Here is a 17343-nt window from a genome sequence, read left to right on the forward strand (position 1 = left end):
TATGATCCAAAAAGTAATATTTGAGGGATTTGTTTCCGCTGGAAAAAAAACAGGAAGAAGAGGAAATCAACATGCAGCTTTTCAATGTTTCTGAAATTGTATCGAACAAATGATGAATCGATTCATCAAGAATTTAACTGGCAGATTAATCACCGAGGTAAACGAGACACTAGTGCTTCCTCTCAGAATCAATCCTGTGTCATTATGAGATAATTCACAAGTTCACATCAGCGACTGTCCAAGGACATTTCAACCATCTTTCATAAAGGAAAACATTAAAGCCAGTTTCCTTTCAAATCAATCACACACACAGAATATGGTGGGTAAAAATAATAAATGTTCTTTGTAGAAGAATGTATGAATGGATGGATGGTTGGATGGATGGATGGATGGATGGATGGATGGATGGATGGATGAATGAATGAATGAATGAATGGTTGGTTGGATGGATAGATGGATAGATGGATAGATGGATAGATGGATAGATGGATGGATGGATGGATGGATGAATGAATGGTTGGTTGGATGGATGGATAGATGGATAGATGGATAGATGGATAGATGGATGGATGGATGGATGGATGGATGGATGGATGGATGGATGGATGGATGAATGAATGAATGGTTGGTTGGTTGGTTGGTTGGTTGGTTGGTTGGTTGGTTGGTTGGTTGGTTGGTTGGTTGGTTGGTTGGTTGGATGGATGGATGGATGAATGTATGGATGGTTGGACAGATGGTTGGACAGATGGTTGGATGGATGAATGAATGAATGAATGGTTGGTTGGATGGATGGATGGATAGATGGATAGATGGATGGATGGATGGATGGATGAATGAATGAATGAATGAATGGTTGGTTGGTTGGTTGGTTGGTTGGTTGGTTGGATGGATGGATGAATGTATGGATGGTTGGACAGATGGTTGGACAGATGGATGGACGGATGGATAGATGGATGGATGGATGGATGGATGGATGGATGGATGGATGGATGGATGGATGGATGGATGGATGGATGGATGGATGGATGGATGGATGGATGGATGAATGGATGGATAGATGGATGGATGGATGGATGGATTATTGGACAGATGGTTGGATGGATGGATGGATGGTTGGATAGATTGTTGGATGGATGGATGAATGTTGGTTTTCTTGTTCATCAGGATGTTGTGGTTGTTCCTGGTTCTTCAAGCATCCCTCTAACCCGACCATAACTACACAAACACATTTTTGTTTTCATTTTGAAACTAGTTGTGTTTTCATTCTCAAATTTTTTAAAATCTCCCAGCTCAATATTTCTATCCACAAAACCACCAACTAGATCGAAACCTAACAAGAACCACAAAAGACAAAGGACCACCAGCTGTTTTAAGAACTGTAATGTAAGACGACAGGTTATAGGAAATATGATATCTATTTGTCGTCCACTTTAAAAGACAACACGTCGCTGCAGACACACACAGCATCATTGTGTTGCTGTGGCAGGAGACTCCTTTGTGTTAAAAGACAAACGACAGCGGAAGGCGAACAGAAAATCAATGAGGGAGAAGTATTGAGCTGCTAGTGATGGTGTATGCGTGTGTGTGTGTGTGTGTGTGTGTGTGTGTGTGTGTGTGTGTGTGTGTGTGTGTGTGTGTGTGTGTGTGTGTGTGTGTGTGTGTGTGTGTGTGTGTGTGTGTGTGTGCGTGCAGGATTTATAAGGTACATGCTCTGTGTTCACACAGAAGCACACACACCAAGCTGAAAATGCACATTCTTGGGTTTAGACTGGGTTGTTTAGGTATTTCTAGAAAAAAAGAACCGCAGCTGCAGGTAGCGTGTGTGTGTGTGTGCGGGTGTGTGTGTGTGTGTGTGTGTGTGTGTGTGTGTGTGCGTGTGTGTGCTCGAGAGGATGCTGGATGATGTCAGGGGAAATTTGCAGTGTGAGCGCAGGAGGCAGCACCTCGGGGGATTCGAAGGCAGCCTGCGTCCGCCGGCCTTTGGGAGCTGGACCAGCTGTGCAGTTTGCAAACACAAAGCGTGAGGGCGGCCGCTGAGGTGAGACCGTTATCTCCAAATAGACCCTCCGAGTGTCGGGGGGGCCGGGCAGTCGGCCGTGTCACGCAGTAAGTGTTTAGTCTCCGTCTGTTTCACACACACGAGGTGTTGAGTGGTCCGGACCCTCCGCGGCCTGGAGGTTGATTTAGTCAGGGAACAAAAGGAAACACAGAAACTCGACTGTGGGGAGACTTGGTCAGAGAACACGTCGTTTTAACTTATGTTTAAATTAAAGTCAATGGGGTGAGAGATGCAGCAAAGGGCCTGGATCGCTGCTGCAGGTCTCAAGCCTCTGAATGTGGTTCACGCTCATTTCACGTCCTTACAATAAAACAGAAATACTTTATTTTAATGAAACAGAACCGTCACCTTCCTCCACCAAGGCCACGGTGAGAAAAGAAAACAAAAGGAGTGAGACATTCAGACAGGAAAGCAATTCTACATCAGGTTGCTGATATGTATATTGTGTGCTGGTAAAAATCTTCACAAAACACTGAGCATCCTGGTTTGATTGAATACTCTCGATATATAAATACATATATACAATGCTGTCATATGCATATACTAATACAGTGTACTAGCTCAACATTTGTGATTCCTGTATCTATTTCAATGCATTTGGTTTTTATAGTATTTTACAAACTTGATCATCTACTTGCTTTGTACCAGAGCAGCATTTACATTCAGCTGTGAACAGTTCACACATGATAACTTTATCTATGTCGCTCTCTACATGTTTCCATCACAGAGGACACAAAAATAAGATTTGGGTTTATTTAGTAAACTTCTGCTTGCAGTTACAACCACTGGCCAGTAGGGAGGTGTTGACTCATCCGGACCCAGAGCGGAGGCAACTATTTCAACTATTCAAACTCTCATTGGACCCAGAGTTTGAATGTGAGACGATTCATCGACTTCCAGTTAGAAAAACGTGATTGCATTGCTACGCCAGCATTGCAATGCAAACGCTACAGCAACACAACACGCAGACAACTGAGTAAGTTTGTAGTAAGGATTATTTAACAATGCACTATTTGAATTAAGATAGACATTGATCTAAAGCAGTGGTTCTTAACCTGGGTTAGATCGAACTCCAGGGGTTCAGTGAGTCACTCTCAGGGGTTCGGCTGGGGTCAAGACACACACAGTATAGCCCGGTTCACACTAATAATGTTGTTTCTTCTCCGTGTTAGATAACAAATATTTAGTTGCTTAGTAAAAATGTGTTACACAAAATAAATTCAGCCCACTTGTATAATTCTAGACTAGACGTCCGCTTGGCCATCATTGGCTGCAGCTGATCACGCCACATTATTTTAATCTTTCAATCCCTTCATACTTACTATGACGAGCAAAAAAAGAAAGTGGGTTGGACGAATACGTACAATATGGATTCACGTGTATAGGGGAACGTGATGCATGATTTGCAATGCCAAGTTGACAATTTTATAAAACGTTGTATCTTTGCAATCTTTGCGAGCAATCTTTTTCGAGGATGGTAGACATGAAAATTAAGAAAAGGAACAGACTTTGTTGCGAAAATGATATGAGAGTGGCACATGCCAAGGTGAAGGCGCGCATTTCTGAACTTGTATCTGAAAGGCAACAGCAAAAGTCACATTGATTTGAAGTAAATATTCATTGAGTTAAGCTTTTGTGTGAAATTCATGTTTTGTTGGTTTTGTTCTTTGAACACAGTGATTTTGTGTGCAACTGATGCATCGTTCATTTTGTGCACTAATAAATAATTTGATTTTTCCAATTACGAAGGGTTCGGTGAATGCACTGATGAAGCTTGCAGGGTTCAGTACCTCCAATAAGGTTAAGAACCACTGATCTAAAGGGAGCTGTTGGGCCTCGGTGGAAGTTCACTCTCTCCTGAACACATCGTTCTACTCCACCTGCATCTTCGTCTTCATATTTCATTTCAGATGAAACATTGAACATGTTTACAGATCCAGTGCACCAGCACCTGAGCAGCCGTTCAGAACAGAAGCTAAACACACGCTGCCACAACAACTTGACCCTTGAAGAATTCATTTCCCCGAACACAAAGAAGGATGTAGCTGCTCCACCGACGCAGAGAGGACACGCTGCGTCAGCTCCATCAAACCTCCGGCCTGAATGGAGCTGTCATGTGAAAGGAGAAGTCGGGCGAGTGATGGAGGACGGGACGAGTATCTCAGCACAGCAGCGCTCGCACTTTCATGCGCCGCTAACAGGTGGTCCTTTGAGGAAACACAGGATGGGGATGATAATGGAGCTCGCTGGGTGGCATTCCAGGGCTTAGGCTCCGTCTCTGGCGTGTGATAAACAACAATCCCAGAACAACACAGCCCTGCACCTCGGTGTGTGTCGGTACGTGGCCGTGTGACGTGGGTACGACCCAGCAGGGTGCCAACCTGCCGCTGAGTGGGGGGGCGAACGAGCTGCCGGGAGCTAACAAGTGACATTCACAGATGAGCCAAATCCACCGAACTGAACAGCAGCTTTTAAACAGTGACCGATACCAATACATCTGGCTCTAGTTACCACATTATTGTATTTTTCTGTTTTCACTTTTTATATACGTCACTTATTAACATGCACCAGTTAGAACATCTTTTAAATCAAGATGCAGTTGTGGGGTTATTTCATTATGATCTTTATCAATAAATAAATAAATAACACCCACACAGTGTTGAAAAGTTGAGTTGAAGTTTTGATACATAAAATCTGAAGTTGTTTTATTTCTCAAATTCAAATGTATTTTATTGTCTTTATTCATGACATTTTTTTTAAAATTATAGACAGATTCTGATAATAATAATTACAATTAGAATAGGATTTGTAATCAAGTATTCACAGACCTTTAATAAGTCTGTCTTTTAATTGAAGAAGATGAGACATTCTGGTTTCAATACAAGAAACAATATCATGCTTTAGCAAATTAAGTATTTTATTATATCTGAAGATTATAACAAATCAACGTGGGTGAAATCACTTTGTTCCACTTTCAATATTTCAACAATATCCACGTTCAGTCTTGATTATGATGTTGTAATTCAGCAATTTAAGTCCTAATACAAACTCCATTGATAATATATCAGCTGGTGAAAGTTCTGAAAGTTTAGAGGTAATAACTGAGTAACAAACAACTAATAGCATTTTTTTTTTTTTTTAAAGGGACACAACACGAACTTGGACAACTTTAAATCTGACTTTGATCTCATTGTAAACCTGCTGGATGCAAACTGACTTCAGCAGGAAAGGCTGAGAAAGCACTGACGTATAAAACACAAGAAAATCTAATCAAGAAAATGAGGAGCCAGGAGCAGAGGAGCTAAAATTGGATTATTACTGTTAACAGCTTGTATGAAAACACGATATAATGTGTGTGTGTCTGTGTGTGTCTGTGTGTGTGTGTTTTAATAAGCACAGCGACAAAGTGTGAGGATGCCACCGGAGAGACATGCATCCGAGCAACAGAAGTATGAAGTGATTGGTAATCTTGCACGAAATTGCAAAGGGGGCGCTATTAGCAGCAGGATGATTAAACTCTGATGAGATCAGAGACCTCTCCACGGTCCGGCCCTTAAACACGGCAACGCCTCGGCAACGCACTCGAAATAAAAGATATACTAAACAGAGAGAGCGGAGCCGGATCTGAGCAAGGTGAGGTGGGAAAGGCCGAGCAAGAGGCGACCCTGGTATTAAACTGCTCTGTGTGTGTGTGTGTGTGTGTGTGTGTGTGTTCGACTTTCAGCGTCACCTGCTGTGAAACCAAACCTCCAGGAACCATCTGCTCCTGTTGTTTTATCGCTCATAGCAACCAGCAGGGCCATAAGGACCCGGCAGACAAAAGGCTCCAGAAACCCTCGGCTGCAGCGGAGCCGTCATGTCTTCTGTTCCTGACCAGAGATCAGACCTTTATAAACCAGGGAACACTGCACTGTCCATTAATGAGGGAATAGATCATATCTACTGGGACAGAAAAATCATCAGACGCCTATTAATAGAGAGCTACAACATATGCTCCATTTTGCACGTTTATAACAGGCGGTCGATAACGGAGCACTTTGATGAGCAGGAACAAAGCAGCAGCTCAAGCATCTGTTTCAAGAAGACGCAAATAATCATCAGACAAATGAATCGTTAAGTTTAACAATCCGAAAGAATAACAAATCTGTTGTGACAGAACATTTCCACTGAACACTCTTCTACTCATCATCTATGGCACTGACTTATTCATGTCACATTCAGATTGTGTGTTTAATCCACTCAGAACCCCTCCGCTTGCACTCGGATAGCCTCAGCTTGTGCTCCAGCTTCAGCTCTTTTGCTTCTATGTGTCAATCGTCTGTTCCTGGACTTTTTCTCTTGCTCTTGGATTTCTTCGTGCAACAAGTCTGTCGAAATTCCCGAGCCAATAGAATGACGGAATTAGTGCTGACGGATGATATTGTTGCGGGTGCGTTAGCTTCACTTCTTTGAGAGTCCACGTACGGACAGGTACTTTCACCAGGTTCATGCACTTCCTGCCCTCCAGGGCTTCACTCAAATCATTATCCATTCTATTCCAAAAATTTCAAAAGGGACTATTTGAGTGTAAGCAGGGTTTTAAGTGAAAGCATCACAAACTCTGAACGTGAAATCAGTAAGTCCCGCTTTTACACTGAAAGACCACACTCTTGATTAAAGATAAGGAAGGGAAAAAGAAACTAATCTCGTTGAGAACACGCTTCGCCCACGCCTGCGTATTTTCATAAATATCAACTCAATAACGAGCACACAAATTACCGCCTCCGTTAATGCCTCTGCATATTAAACGGCTCTGCCAAACTGCAGTTAACACCATTAAACTTAATTTCCTCAAAGGCCAATAGCACTGACTTCAGCCATATAAAAGTGCTTTGTCTGTCAAAAAGGTTCACACGTCCACCGCAGAGGCAGCTTCTGAGGAGTGTGCTGGACGGTGAAGGCCCCTGGAAACAACACGGGGTGGGGGGTGAAAGGAACAACAAGAGCCATAAGGAAGGTCCATCTGTCAGCGAGTGAGAGAAGACGACACCGGAGGTTCAGCGGTAATTTGGTCTCAGGTGCAACAGATGTGGAGCGAGACCAGAACATCGTCAGTGAAGCATGGAAACATCCGTGACATCCGCCAACATGGCCCTTATCTCCCCAGCTGGAGTGCGATGACACACACACACACACACACACACACACACACACACACACACACACACTGCAATCATTGCATGCACACACACACACACACACACACACACACACTCACTCACAGCGGGGGGGAGCTCCACCAGACACCCACATACAGGCATGTTCCAAAAATGGTGTGAGACACAAACAGCACCCGAAGCACAGAGAGAGGCGTCCCACAGAGAGGAGAGAGAATGAGAGAGACAAAAGGAGGGAGGAGAGGAGGAGGAGGAGGAGGAGGAAGGGAGAAACTGAGAGGAGATAAATAAGATGTAAGGCCGAGAGAGAGGGAGGAAGAAAGGAGTGAGACGGAAACAGAGGGAGAGGAGGGGAACTGAAATGAGAGCGGCAGCGAGAGGGAGAGAGAGAGAGAGCGGGGGGGGACAGAGGGAGGATTTATCCCGTCTTAATTAGAGCAAAGTGTCGGTGGCATCTCTCATTTCGTGGCAGATAAGGACACCAGCTGAAACCCCACTAACACACACACACACAGACACACACACACAAAGCCAAACAACAAAGCGTTGGCCTCCGCAGACCAACAACAACTTGTTCTTTTAATAACTCGTCCAATCTGGACACCTGCCGCTGTATCTGGAGGTCCTGCATGGGAACGGTTTGACCGGTCAGCCGGGGGCAAGCGCTCCCGTTTAGAGACCATCAAGTGAAGCATGCCAAACCAGTTATATGAACCCAGAGTCCCCCCCCACACCCCAACACCCTCGCCTCCCTCGCCTCCCTCCCTCGCGTTGACTGGCTGCCAATGTTGAAAGAGTCTCGATCAAACAGACGCAGCCACGCTTTGGCAGCGGCGTTCAAGGCGAGTTTCACACCAACGCCGCCGGAGACGGGACGGATGTGAAGATCGACGCTGGCTGAAGATCAAAATCGGGACAAAAGGAACGAAAGGGGTTTGCTCTCGTGCGACGAGTGAGAGTGTGAAGCAAAGTGTGATTCCTTCAAGGTTGTTCGGATCCTTGTTTGATACTTTGAGATCAGATCAGAGACGGGAAACTAAAGCAACTCCACTTTGTCCCACAGTGAAAAAGCTAGCTTAAATATTCCCAGATACGGCCGCCACCATCTTGTGTTAGCATTATGTGGAGCCGCGGTGGTGAGGTACCGCCTCCAACAAGCGTGAGTCAGTCTCAACTGTCAATCGTGATGTTTCACCCTGTGTGTGAGTGATGAGAACTCCCTAAAATGATGGAAGGCACGTTTGAGAAAAGTAATTTGATGTGAAGTCTTGACTTTGAATTCAAAAGTAAATGTCCGCGTCACTCGGTCCCGACAGTTGCTGGAACTTTTCCTTCCAGCTTCCTAGTGTGAGCCAATGTGAATGATATGTAATATATGTAAGAATGTGAGAATGTGAGAATACAGAAGGAAAATGTCACATCGAGCGAGTGGGCGTGTTGACGACGTTTCTAACAAACGACGAAACTGGAAGACAACATGTACATCGAGCTCTCAAGATGAAAAAGAGGAGACGCACACGAAGAAGAAGCCGACGAAAACGACAACTAAGAGAACACGAGAATCGAGAAAAACACGTGATTTCCGCAGCTGAATTTAAACGTCCACCTGCTGCTCCACCCAGACTCCGCCCCTCACATCACATGGGGCGAAATGGACACGTGACACATGAAGCTGCTGCGTTCTTTATTAGTGAAGGACAACAATACAACTTTTTTCCAGAGTTTATGTCAGAAAACCGCTTCATTTTCATCCAAATCCCATCTGCTAACATGAAGGAGGCGGGGTTTATAAAAACCTGTACTGCAGCCAGCCACCAGGGGGAGATCTAGATGATTTGGCTTCATCTTTGGTTTCATATCATAAAGAGTCGGATGATTTCAACCCAGAATTCAGGCAGGTTTTTTTAATTAATTTGCGCTTGAACATAAAACGATGTCCTCAGGTTCTCTTTTCATTCTGGTACCAGTCACTGCTCCATGGTTGGGGGGGGGGGGGGGGGGGGGGGTTGTTTGGGCCCAAGGTCGCCTCAGTGTGGGGTCTCTCATCCTGCTTCTTCTCCCCCCCCCCGCTGACTGACTCACAACTCATCAACAACTCCTTCATTCCAGTCCACAAACACGAGTCTCACTTTTAATTGAGCGGTGTCACACTGAGACTCCCAACTTTAATCTCTCCCTCTCTCAGCCCTCCTCCCTCCCTCCCTCCCTCCATCTCTCTCTCTCTCTCTCACACACACACACACACACACACACACACACATTTTCACACTGGGGAGCAGGGAGCAACAATGAGCTGTCAACAAGAGATAATCGCAGCAATCATTTCTGATTTTCTTCACCATTCATCCAATAAATTCCTCCGCGACTGATGTGAATGTGATTTCTGTAAAGCGTGACGCGGAGCCATCACAAAAGTTAAGTTGATTATCGGATTAAATTTTCCTTTTTTCTTTTTTTTTTCCCCGGGTATCAAACCAAATCTAATTCGCAGTTTGCAAACACTCTGGATCTGAAGGAGGAACCGTCTGTGACCGATGATTAAAGAATTAATCTCGATTAAGATCAGGCACTGATGCGCTTTTACGCACAGATGTGATCCATGGCACAGGAGAGCCACAGATCATTTACTGCAATACACCTTTAAAGCTCACATAAGGACAGTTACAGCACCACAACGTAGAACTGCGACATGACAGTGTTGTATTAATGCAATTATATGAAATAAGGAACAATGATTTAATATAAAACGAGCCCAAAGTCGCTGTAAACTCATTGAGCATCATCACTGCGGTGGAGTAACGATGGAAGGTGGGAACCATCCCGGGCTCTCACACTGCGACTCATGCAAAATGACCTCTTACCTTCAGATGGTTTGTTGATGTTGTTGTTGTTGATGTTGTTTTTGTTGTTGTTGTTTTCTTGGATGTGCACACAGCAGCTCCGTCATAAGGCTGCAGGCTGACGGAGAGCAGCGACCCACAGCAGCAGCTCTGTGGTCCGGCGTCTGTGTGCGGAGCATCCGGCCTCACTGACTCTCTCTCCTCCTCTCTCTCTCTCTCTCTCTCTCTCTCTCTCTCTCTCTCTCTCTCTCTCTCTCTCTCTCCTCCTCCTCCTCTCTCTCTCTCTCTCTCTCCTCCTCCTCCTCTCTCTCTCCTCCTCCTCCTCCTCCTCCTCCTGCAGCTCAATGGGGAGGAGAGTCTCCGGCTCCCTGTGCGCGCTCCCCGAGTCTGCGCGTCCACGTCAGGAGCTTGTGCCAGCAGGTGAGAGGAGAGAGAGAGAGAGAGAGGGAGAGAGAGAGAGAGAGAGAGAGAGAGAGAGAGAGAGAGTAAGAGAGAGAGAGGAGGAGGGAGAGAGAGAGAGAGACTGAATGCACCATCATTGTGTTTTATTCCATTTTTATTTTAAAAATATCTTTATTGGGTTTTCAACACAATACAAAAGTATATATAGAGAACATAAAATAAATGAATATATAAAATTAGTTGTATGCATATTTACAAAGTCCATTATTCCCATTTAAATATATACTTGCTTATATGAAAGATCTAAGTTAACCCAATTGAAACTAATTATTAAAACCATATATACAAGAGAATGGAGAAAAAAGACAAATAGAAATACACACATAGAGGGGGGTTCTATCCCACAGACAACTTTACTCTATCTTGTATATTGCAGCACTTATCTCATAAACACCAGAGATTGAAGAGAATTACATTGCAGAAGTTATAATTATATTTCCACAGATTCGTCCAAGAGATAAATCCCTGTTTCTACAATGGGCCCCATTGTATATTGAAACTTGTCTTATTTATCTTTAAGTGTGTATGCGCTTTTATCTTCCTTTACATGATTCAATCTGCTTTATTCTTATTATTTCTCTCACTCGACTTATAAAATCATTCAGATTTATCTTTTTATATCTCTTTTATTTTGCCTAAACTCGTCCAAATAGTCCTGAGTGGTTTGAACGCCCCTGTGCTTCTACCTCTGTTTATGAAATGTGCTTTATGAGTAAAACAAAGCGAGAGATCACAGCAGAGTATTCAGAGGTGACTTTTTTCTTTAGCTTGTCAAAAATTACACACTGCTCAAAGAAATCCAGGGAACACTCAACGGTGACAGTTAGGGTTGCAAAATTCCGGGAATATTCAAAGTTGGAAACTTTCCATGGGAATTAACGGGAATAAACGGGAATATACGGGAATTAACGGGAATAAACGGGAATAAACTGGAAATGTTGTGGGTAATTTATACTAACTGTATTTACCTTTTCATATATAAACATTTTGTTTTGTCATAGGCTGATTTGAGCCCTATTTGCTAATGTACACAGCCTTTCCTTCTACATTGGATGGGGTGAAATGTATCCACACATGAGATAGTGCACGTGGCATTGTTCTGTAGAATAAGATGAGAAAAAAGTTTGTAAAAAAACGCTAATGCAATGCCAGAGATATAAATAATTGGCCAAACAATTGGAATCTTCTGTAAACATATTTTACAATTGATTGATAAACATATGGAAATAGGCTAGATGAACAGATGAACAATCCTCAATCAGCATGCTAATATATTTTCCCCAGTAATATCATCGAAACTTCCCTGACTAGTCCTGCACACTACAGCAGGCCTCAATAGCCCTGCTGTAGAGTGAAGGATGCTGGGAGTTATCTGTGCATGTGATGGAAGAATGCACAGTGGAGGGTTGAAATTCAACGTGCAGCGTGTGCTCCATTCCATACATCTTTAAAATAGAGTTTTGAATGATGTTTTTATTGCTCAGCGTTTAATTTGCGTATTTATTTATTTTTTTTCAAAATTCCCAAAATTCCCGAGCTAAACTTCCCATGGAAAGTTTCCGGAAAGTTTCCGGAAATTTACCGGAAACTTTCCACCCCTTTGCAACCCTAGTGACAGTACAATAAAGTCAGTTAAACTCCAGGGATTCATATCTGTCCGTTTTGGTGCAAAGGAAAGTGACAACAGGTGCAATGGAGGCAGAAGCAAGAAACGCCTCCAAAAAGGAAATGGTTTCACACGAGGCAGCTGCTCTCTCCTGACTGATTCTTCTCCAGGTTTGTGTTCTGCTTGTGTCCTTGTTGTCACCACCGGTAGCACGATGTGGTACCTGCAGCCCGATCCGGTTGCACAGGAACTCCAGCTCCTCCAGGATGACACGTCCATCAAGAAGGTTTCGCTGTGTCTCCCAGCTCAGTCTCTTTAAATACAAAACCAAATTCATGCAGCTGGAGGACCTGAACGTTTGCTCTGCAGGATGCAATTATATTTCAGGGAATAGTGTGCGTCAGGCTTCATGCAGGAAACAGTTTATATGAGATGTTAGAGAAGTCGACTGAGGTTACTTTTTATGATTTCTCTTGGATTTGTTTCCAAAAAAAGGAAGTCCTGAGCCTTCTTCACGCTACAAGCAACAACACTTAGTTAATTAGTTTCTTTTCACTGCTCTTGACCACGATTCCCATTGTCAGTGGGGACTTACAAGTTCAATACAGGAGAAATAAGAAAAGGAAACCTGAAAATACCTGAATCAAACCTTTTTTGAGATGAATAAAACATCAGGGACCAAACCTCTCAGATGCTCCTGTGTGTCAGCGGGAGCAAATCTAATCTCTGCAGCCAGGTTCCACCATCTCCTGGTGACAGGTTAATATCAAAAGGATGGTTTAAGGAATTAAGAGGTTCACAAATCACACATGGGTGTAACGTTCAGGTGTTTGTTTACGTTAAGGTTTTTCCAGTTTATGTCCGACTGCAGCTAAAATGGATTAATTTCCAACAGAAATAGCAAATGTCACCCGGTGTTTATTAATGGATTTATGCAAAAAATAGAAATTCTCAGCCCCAGAAACATGCAGTTACACGTCCAGTGATAATCTGTAGTGAGTTGGATGTGATGTGATGGATTTCCTCCGCAGTGAAACCCTGTAAGAGCGTTTTTCACACTCAGTCGTAAAAGCTCAGCCGACTGCGGAGCCACTAATTCTAAATCTGCTCCACCACGAGTCTGCTGAGGGTCGACAGATTTAAAGCTGCTCATTCAGAGCGATTGTGTATAAATCACTTAAGGGAATTGGCTGACATTTGGTTTTTCAGCCCGTTTTTGTGGAAAAAAATGTTTGTTGGCGTCATTGAAGTCAATGAACAAGCTTTATATTAATTTGGTTTGAATGCAAACAAATGCTGACAAGCCACTTAGTGAAGTGTGAGTGCAACACACAGGGACGTGGGTCTGCTGGAGGAAGATAACAGGCGGAAATTTGAAATGCCCTTAGAAATGTGTGTTTAGAGCTGGAACATCTCACTGAGTGGAGCTCGTTGTGAGTCTGTGTGTGTGAATCAGCCGCTCTGAGGGTTTATTTGTGTTCGTTAAGGAGTTTTTCTTCATTTGTCCATGTAACTATTATGTGTTTACTGGGTGCAGCTGCTGTGAGGAGGCTATTTTTAAAAAAAAAACACATCAAGACACTTTTTCCGCTTCTGTTTCAAGTGGAGATTTCCACATATTGCTTCATGTTTACAGCCTGTGTCGGCCACGCTGGAGCAAGATATCAAGAGCTCTGCAGAGTTCAAGATGGCATTTGAATGGGACCCCTGTAGTTCCTGTGTGACACAAGACTTCTTTCTTCTTCTCTTCCTTCTTTTTTATACAAAATCTATTCCCACAGGTCTGGATTCTGCAGGTTTGTCATCGTGAAATGCAGAGTTTCTACAGATCAGCTGATGATTTGGATACCGAGGATACTTCTGCACTACGTTGAAATATTGTTGTGGATATATAATAAGAAGTATAATTCTACAAACATCTGTCTGTCTCTAAGTGGAAACAAATTTCAGCTTCACACTCGTCAAGTCTATTGTTAATGGCCGAATTGCAGCGTTGTGTTTTGTCAAACTTCTGAAATAGCCGACATGCGATATATGGGAAATAACTGCAGTTAAGTTATCACTCAAATTTTTCTATAAACCACACCTGATCAATAATAAAGCTAACTCGGTTAAATTCTATGACAAGCATTGACAATAAAATTATCTTCACTGCAGATAAACCAGGTAGGATGTACACAACTGGTTCTAACTGCACTGGTATGTACAACAAACCCAGTAACCACCACCTACAAGAGGCTGAATGTACGAGACATGATTCCCAGTAACTAGAGACGTCTGTTACTTCCCTGGTCTGTGGTTAAGAGTGCATGAAAACTGCAGCAGTCAGATAAATCTAAATGTTTAATGGCTAAATGGTTGAAATATGCAGCTTCTGTCACGCATCTATAAGTCTGATAAAAAATTACATTGAAAAAGAAGAAGAGAGCATTTTAAGATTCACTTTGTCACAGTGTCTGTTTTCAGGTTAGTTAAAGCAACACTGAGTAGATTGTATACCTTTATAAATAACAGCTTCACAATCATTGTGCACAAACTTACAATGTGGAGAATTGTATGTCTGTAATTGCCACAGCGCCCCCTGGACACTGGGAGTGACACTATAAAAGTCTGGTGTTCCGTCCTGGACCATTATGATCTGCTTTACGGCAAAACGAGCTAGCAGCTAGCTGTACGAGATAATTAAGGAAGAGGACATAGTCAGAGGAAATGAAGTAGAGGAAAAGAGACAGCGACAACAAACCGAACTAGAGAATATCGGATTAATTTCAATCATTAGAGAGAGATAAAATAGAGCAAAGGATGCAGGACGACAACTCACATCCCACCAGTAGGGGGAGCCTGAGTTTAGCCGAGAGCAGATTTTGCCTTGTGACGCTTTAAAGGTAGAAGGTCGGGAACCAGTGCCATAGACAACAGGCGACAATAAGAACCAGTGTGTTGCCTTTTGGGAGATAATAAGAGGTTTTTAAGAATCTGATACCATGATACTGTTTGGAAATCCCAGTGCAGCGAGTACAGTCCCACATTAGACTAAACCATCTGCGAATAACTCCACAGAACCCAGATCAGCGAGGAGAAAGTTATTACAGGATCCACAAGACAGACTTACTGTGTTTACATGTGCTATACAAAGTGGTGACACGCAAATTGGTGTTATTGTTGCTCAGAGTCCACAAAAGGCTGAGCTCAAGTGTGTTGAATTCACGGCTCAAGAATAAAAATGGCTGTTTACTGTAACTGCTTTAATTAGTGTTATGCAAACACGCTGCACGGTTTTTCTCAGGGCTGAAGCTTTCAGTGCGTTATCGGCCTTGGAATTTATAGTCTGAAAAGAAAGATCACACTGTTAATGGTCTGTTCCACAGCAGCTGCAGAAACAGGTCTGCAGAAAACTGGGGGTTATATTAAATATGCCTGTTTTCTTTCATCCAGATCCAGAAGTTATTTCCTGAGAAAATTGAGGGAAATGACAAAAGATGAACAATCTCACATTGTTAAAAGAAGTGATAAAAAAAGATCTGCCCCTTTATCTTTGTCGATTCCAAAGTTTATTGGATTCTTTCCTGGCCCCAGAATCATCCTTCCACCGAGTGTCGAGGAAATCTGTCAGGTGGATTCTCACAAACAAATCAATCACTTAAATGTACTAGATCTGGAATTTGTCTGCTGGTGAGAGGATGTAAATATGATCCAAAGTCTGGGAGCCGTGAATGAACCAAGTCTGAAGGCTCCATTAAATACATATTTCACTTTGGACCATGGTGGACGAACTTACATTTTTTGCTTCTGTGCAAATGTGTTGCTTAATCCCATCCTGTATACTTCTAGATTTCACAAAGTGGTTGTACTGGGTAATCCAGCCGGCCTGACCGTAACCATGACGCTGTTGCTGCCCTCGGCAACAGATTCTGTTTGATGTGACTCTTCACATCTGTTTGCAAAAAAGACTCAGAGCTCCAGGTCCTGCTTCTTTGTTTTTCTATCCCGATACGCCATATTACTATTAATATTTCAAATCAACAGTTCCCTAACAGCCAGTAAAACTAGTGAAGAAATCTAAATCCAAACTGGTATCAGTAGTTCTGATGCAAGGGAAATATATCCTGTATTTAGGCTTTGATGGTTTCCTACACTGTAAAAACATTAAGTATCATGGACCTAAAAACATTTAAAAAATTCCAAAAAAACATGATAAAACTAAAACTAAATGTTTTGAATGTTATGGAATATCGTTTGTTTGTCTTTTAATGTCTTCAGATGTTTTTGACTGTTTGTTTTAGATTTCTGAATTTATATATAATTGATTATTTTAAATGTTTGTATACTTTCTTTCAGCGTTTTCAATATATTTTTACGTCTTTCTCATTCAAGACAAAATGAACTGTTGGATTATACATTTATCTAAACAGTCATACTACAAGATTATATTGGCTTTTAGTACTTTATTAAGTAGTAGAGCTTTTTTTTACTATGTTTACAAAGGCACTGAAACATTTTTTGGGGTGTATAACATTTCTGTATTTGATGCTGCAGTGTTGTGTGTGTGTGTGAGTCTCAGTGTGGATCTATTGTGGGAGGAAGCATAGTGAGGAGTCGTGTCTTCCTTCATCTTCTTCTAAATCCTGAAGTGAAGGTGCAGTTTTTGAACAGGCAGCAGCTCCTGAAATGAAACTACCCGGAGACTCCTCATCTCATAACTCATCCATGATCTGAAACTGGAAGCACAGCTGCTGTCCACACTGGACCTCGTTAAGAACCAAAACAAAACCCAAACACTGTGGCTTCCACACAACAGGGCAGACCTTCTGTGTAGATGTCACTGGATCCTCCCGGGCGTCTTGGAGAAGTGGTGAGTGTGTTTTGGCAGCTGGAGTGATGAGCCAGGAAAAGCAGGAGGCCCCCCCGCTACGTCTCTCTGTGCATTATAAGCTCGCAGCTCCCCAGCAGGCATCAAACACTACGTACCAGGGTGTCGAGCTCTTGCACCGCCAAGGGCAGATTCGTTCTTATTCTCTCTTTTTTATATATAAATATATATATATGGGTCGACGCTCGATTATCCCTAATTCTCCTCATGGCTGCAGAACCCCTCCGACAGTCCCAGAAATACACACACAGAGAATAACACTCACTTTTTAACCGTTTAATTAAAACTGATTGTCAGGAGAATATTACACAAAATTGTGCATGGTGCGCTTAAGTGAAGTGATGCAAATG

This window comes from Limanda limanda, chromosome 4 (assembly GCF_963576545.1).
Source record: "Limanda limanda chromosome 4, fLimLim1.1, whole genome shotgun sequence".
Taxonomy (NCBI): domain Eukaryota; kingdom Metazoa; phylum Chordata; class Actinopteri; order Pleuronectiformes; family Pleuronectidae; genus Limanda; species Limanda limanda.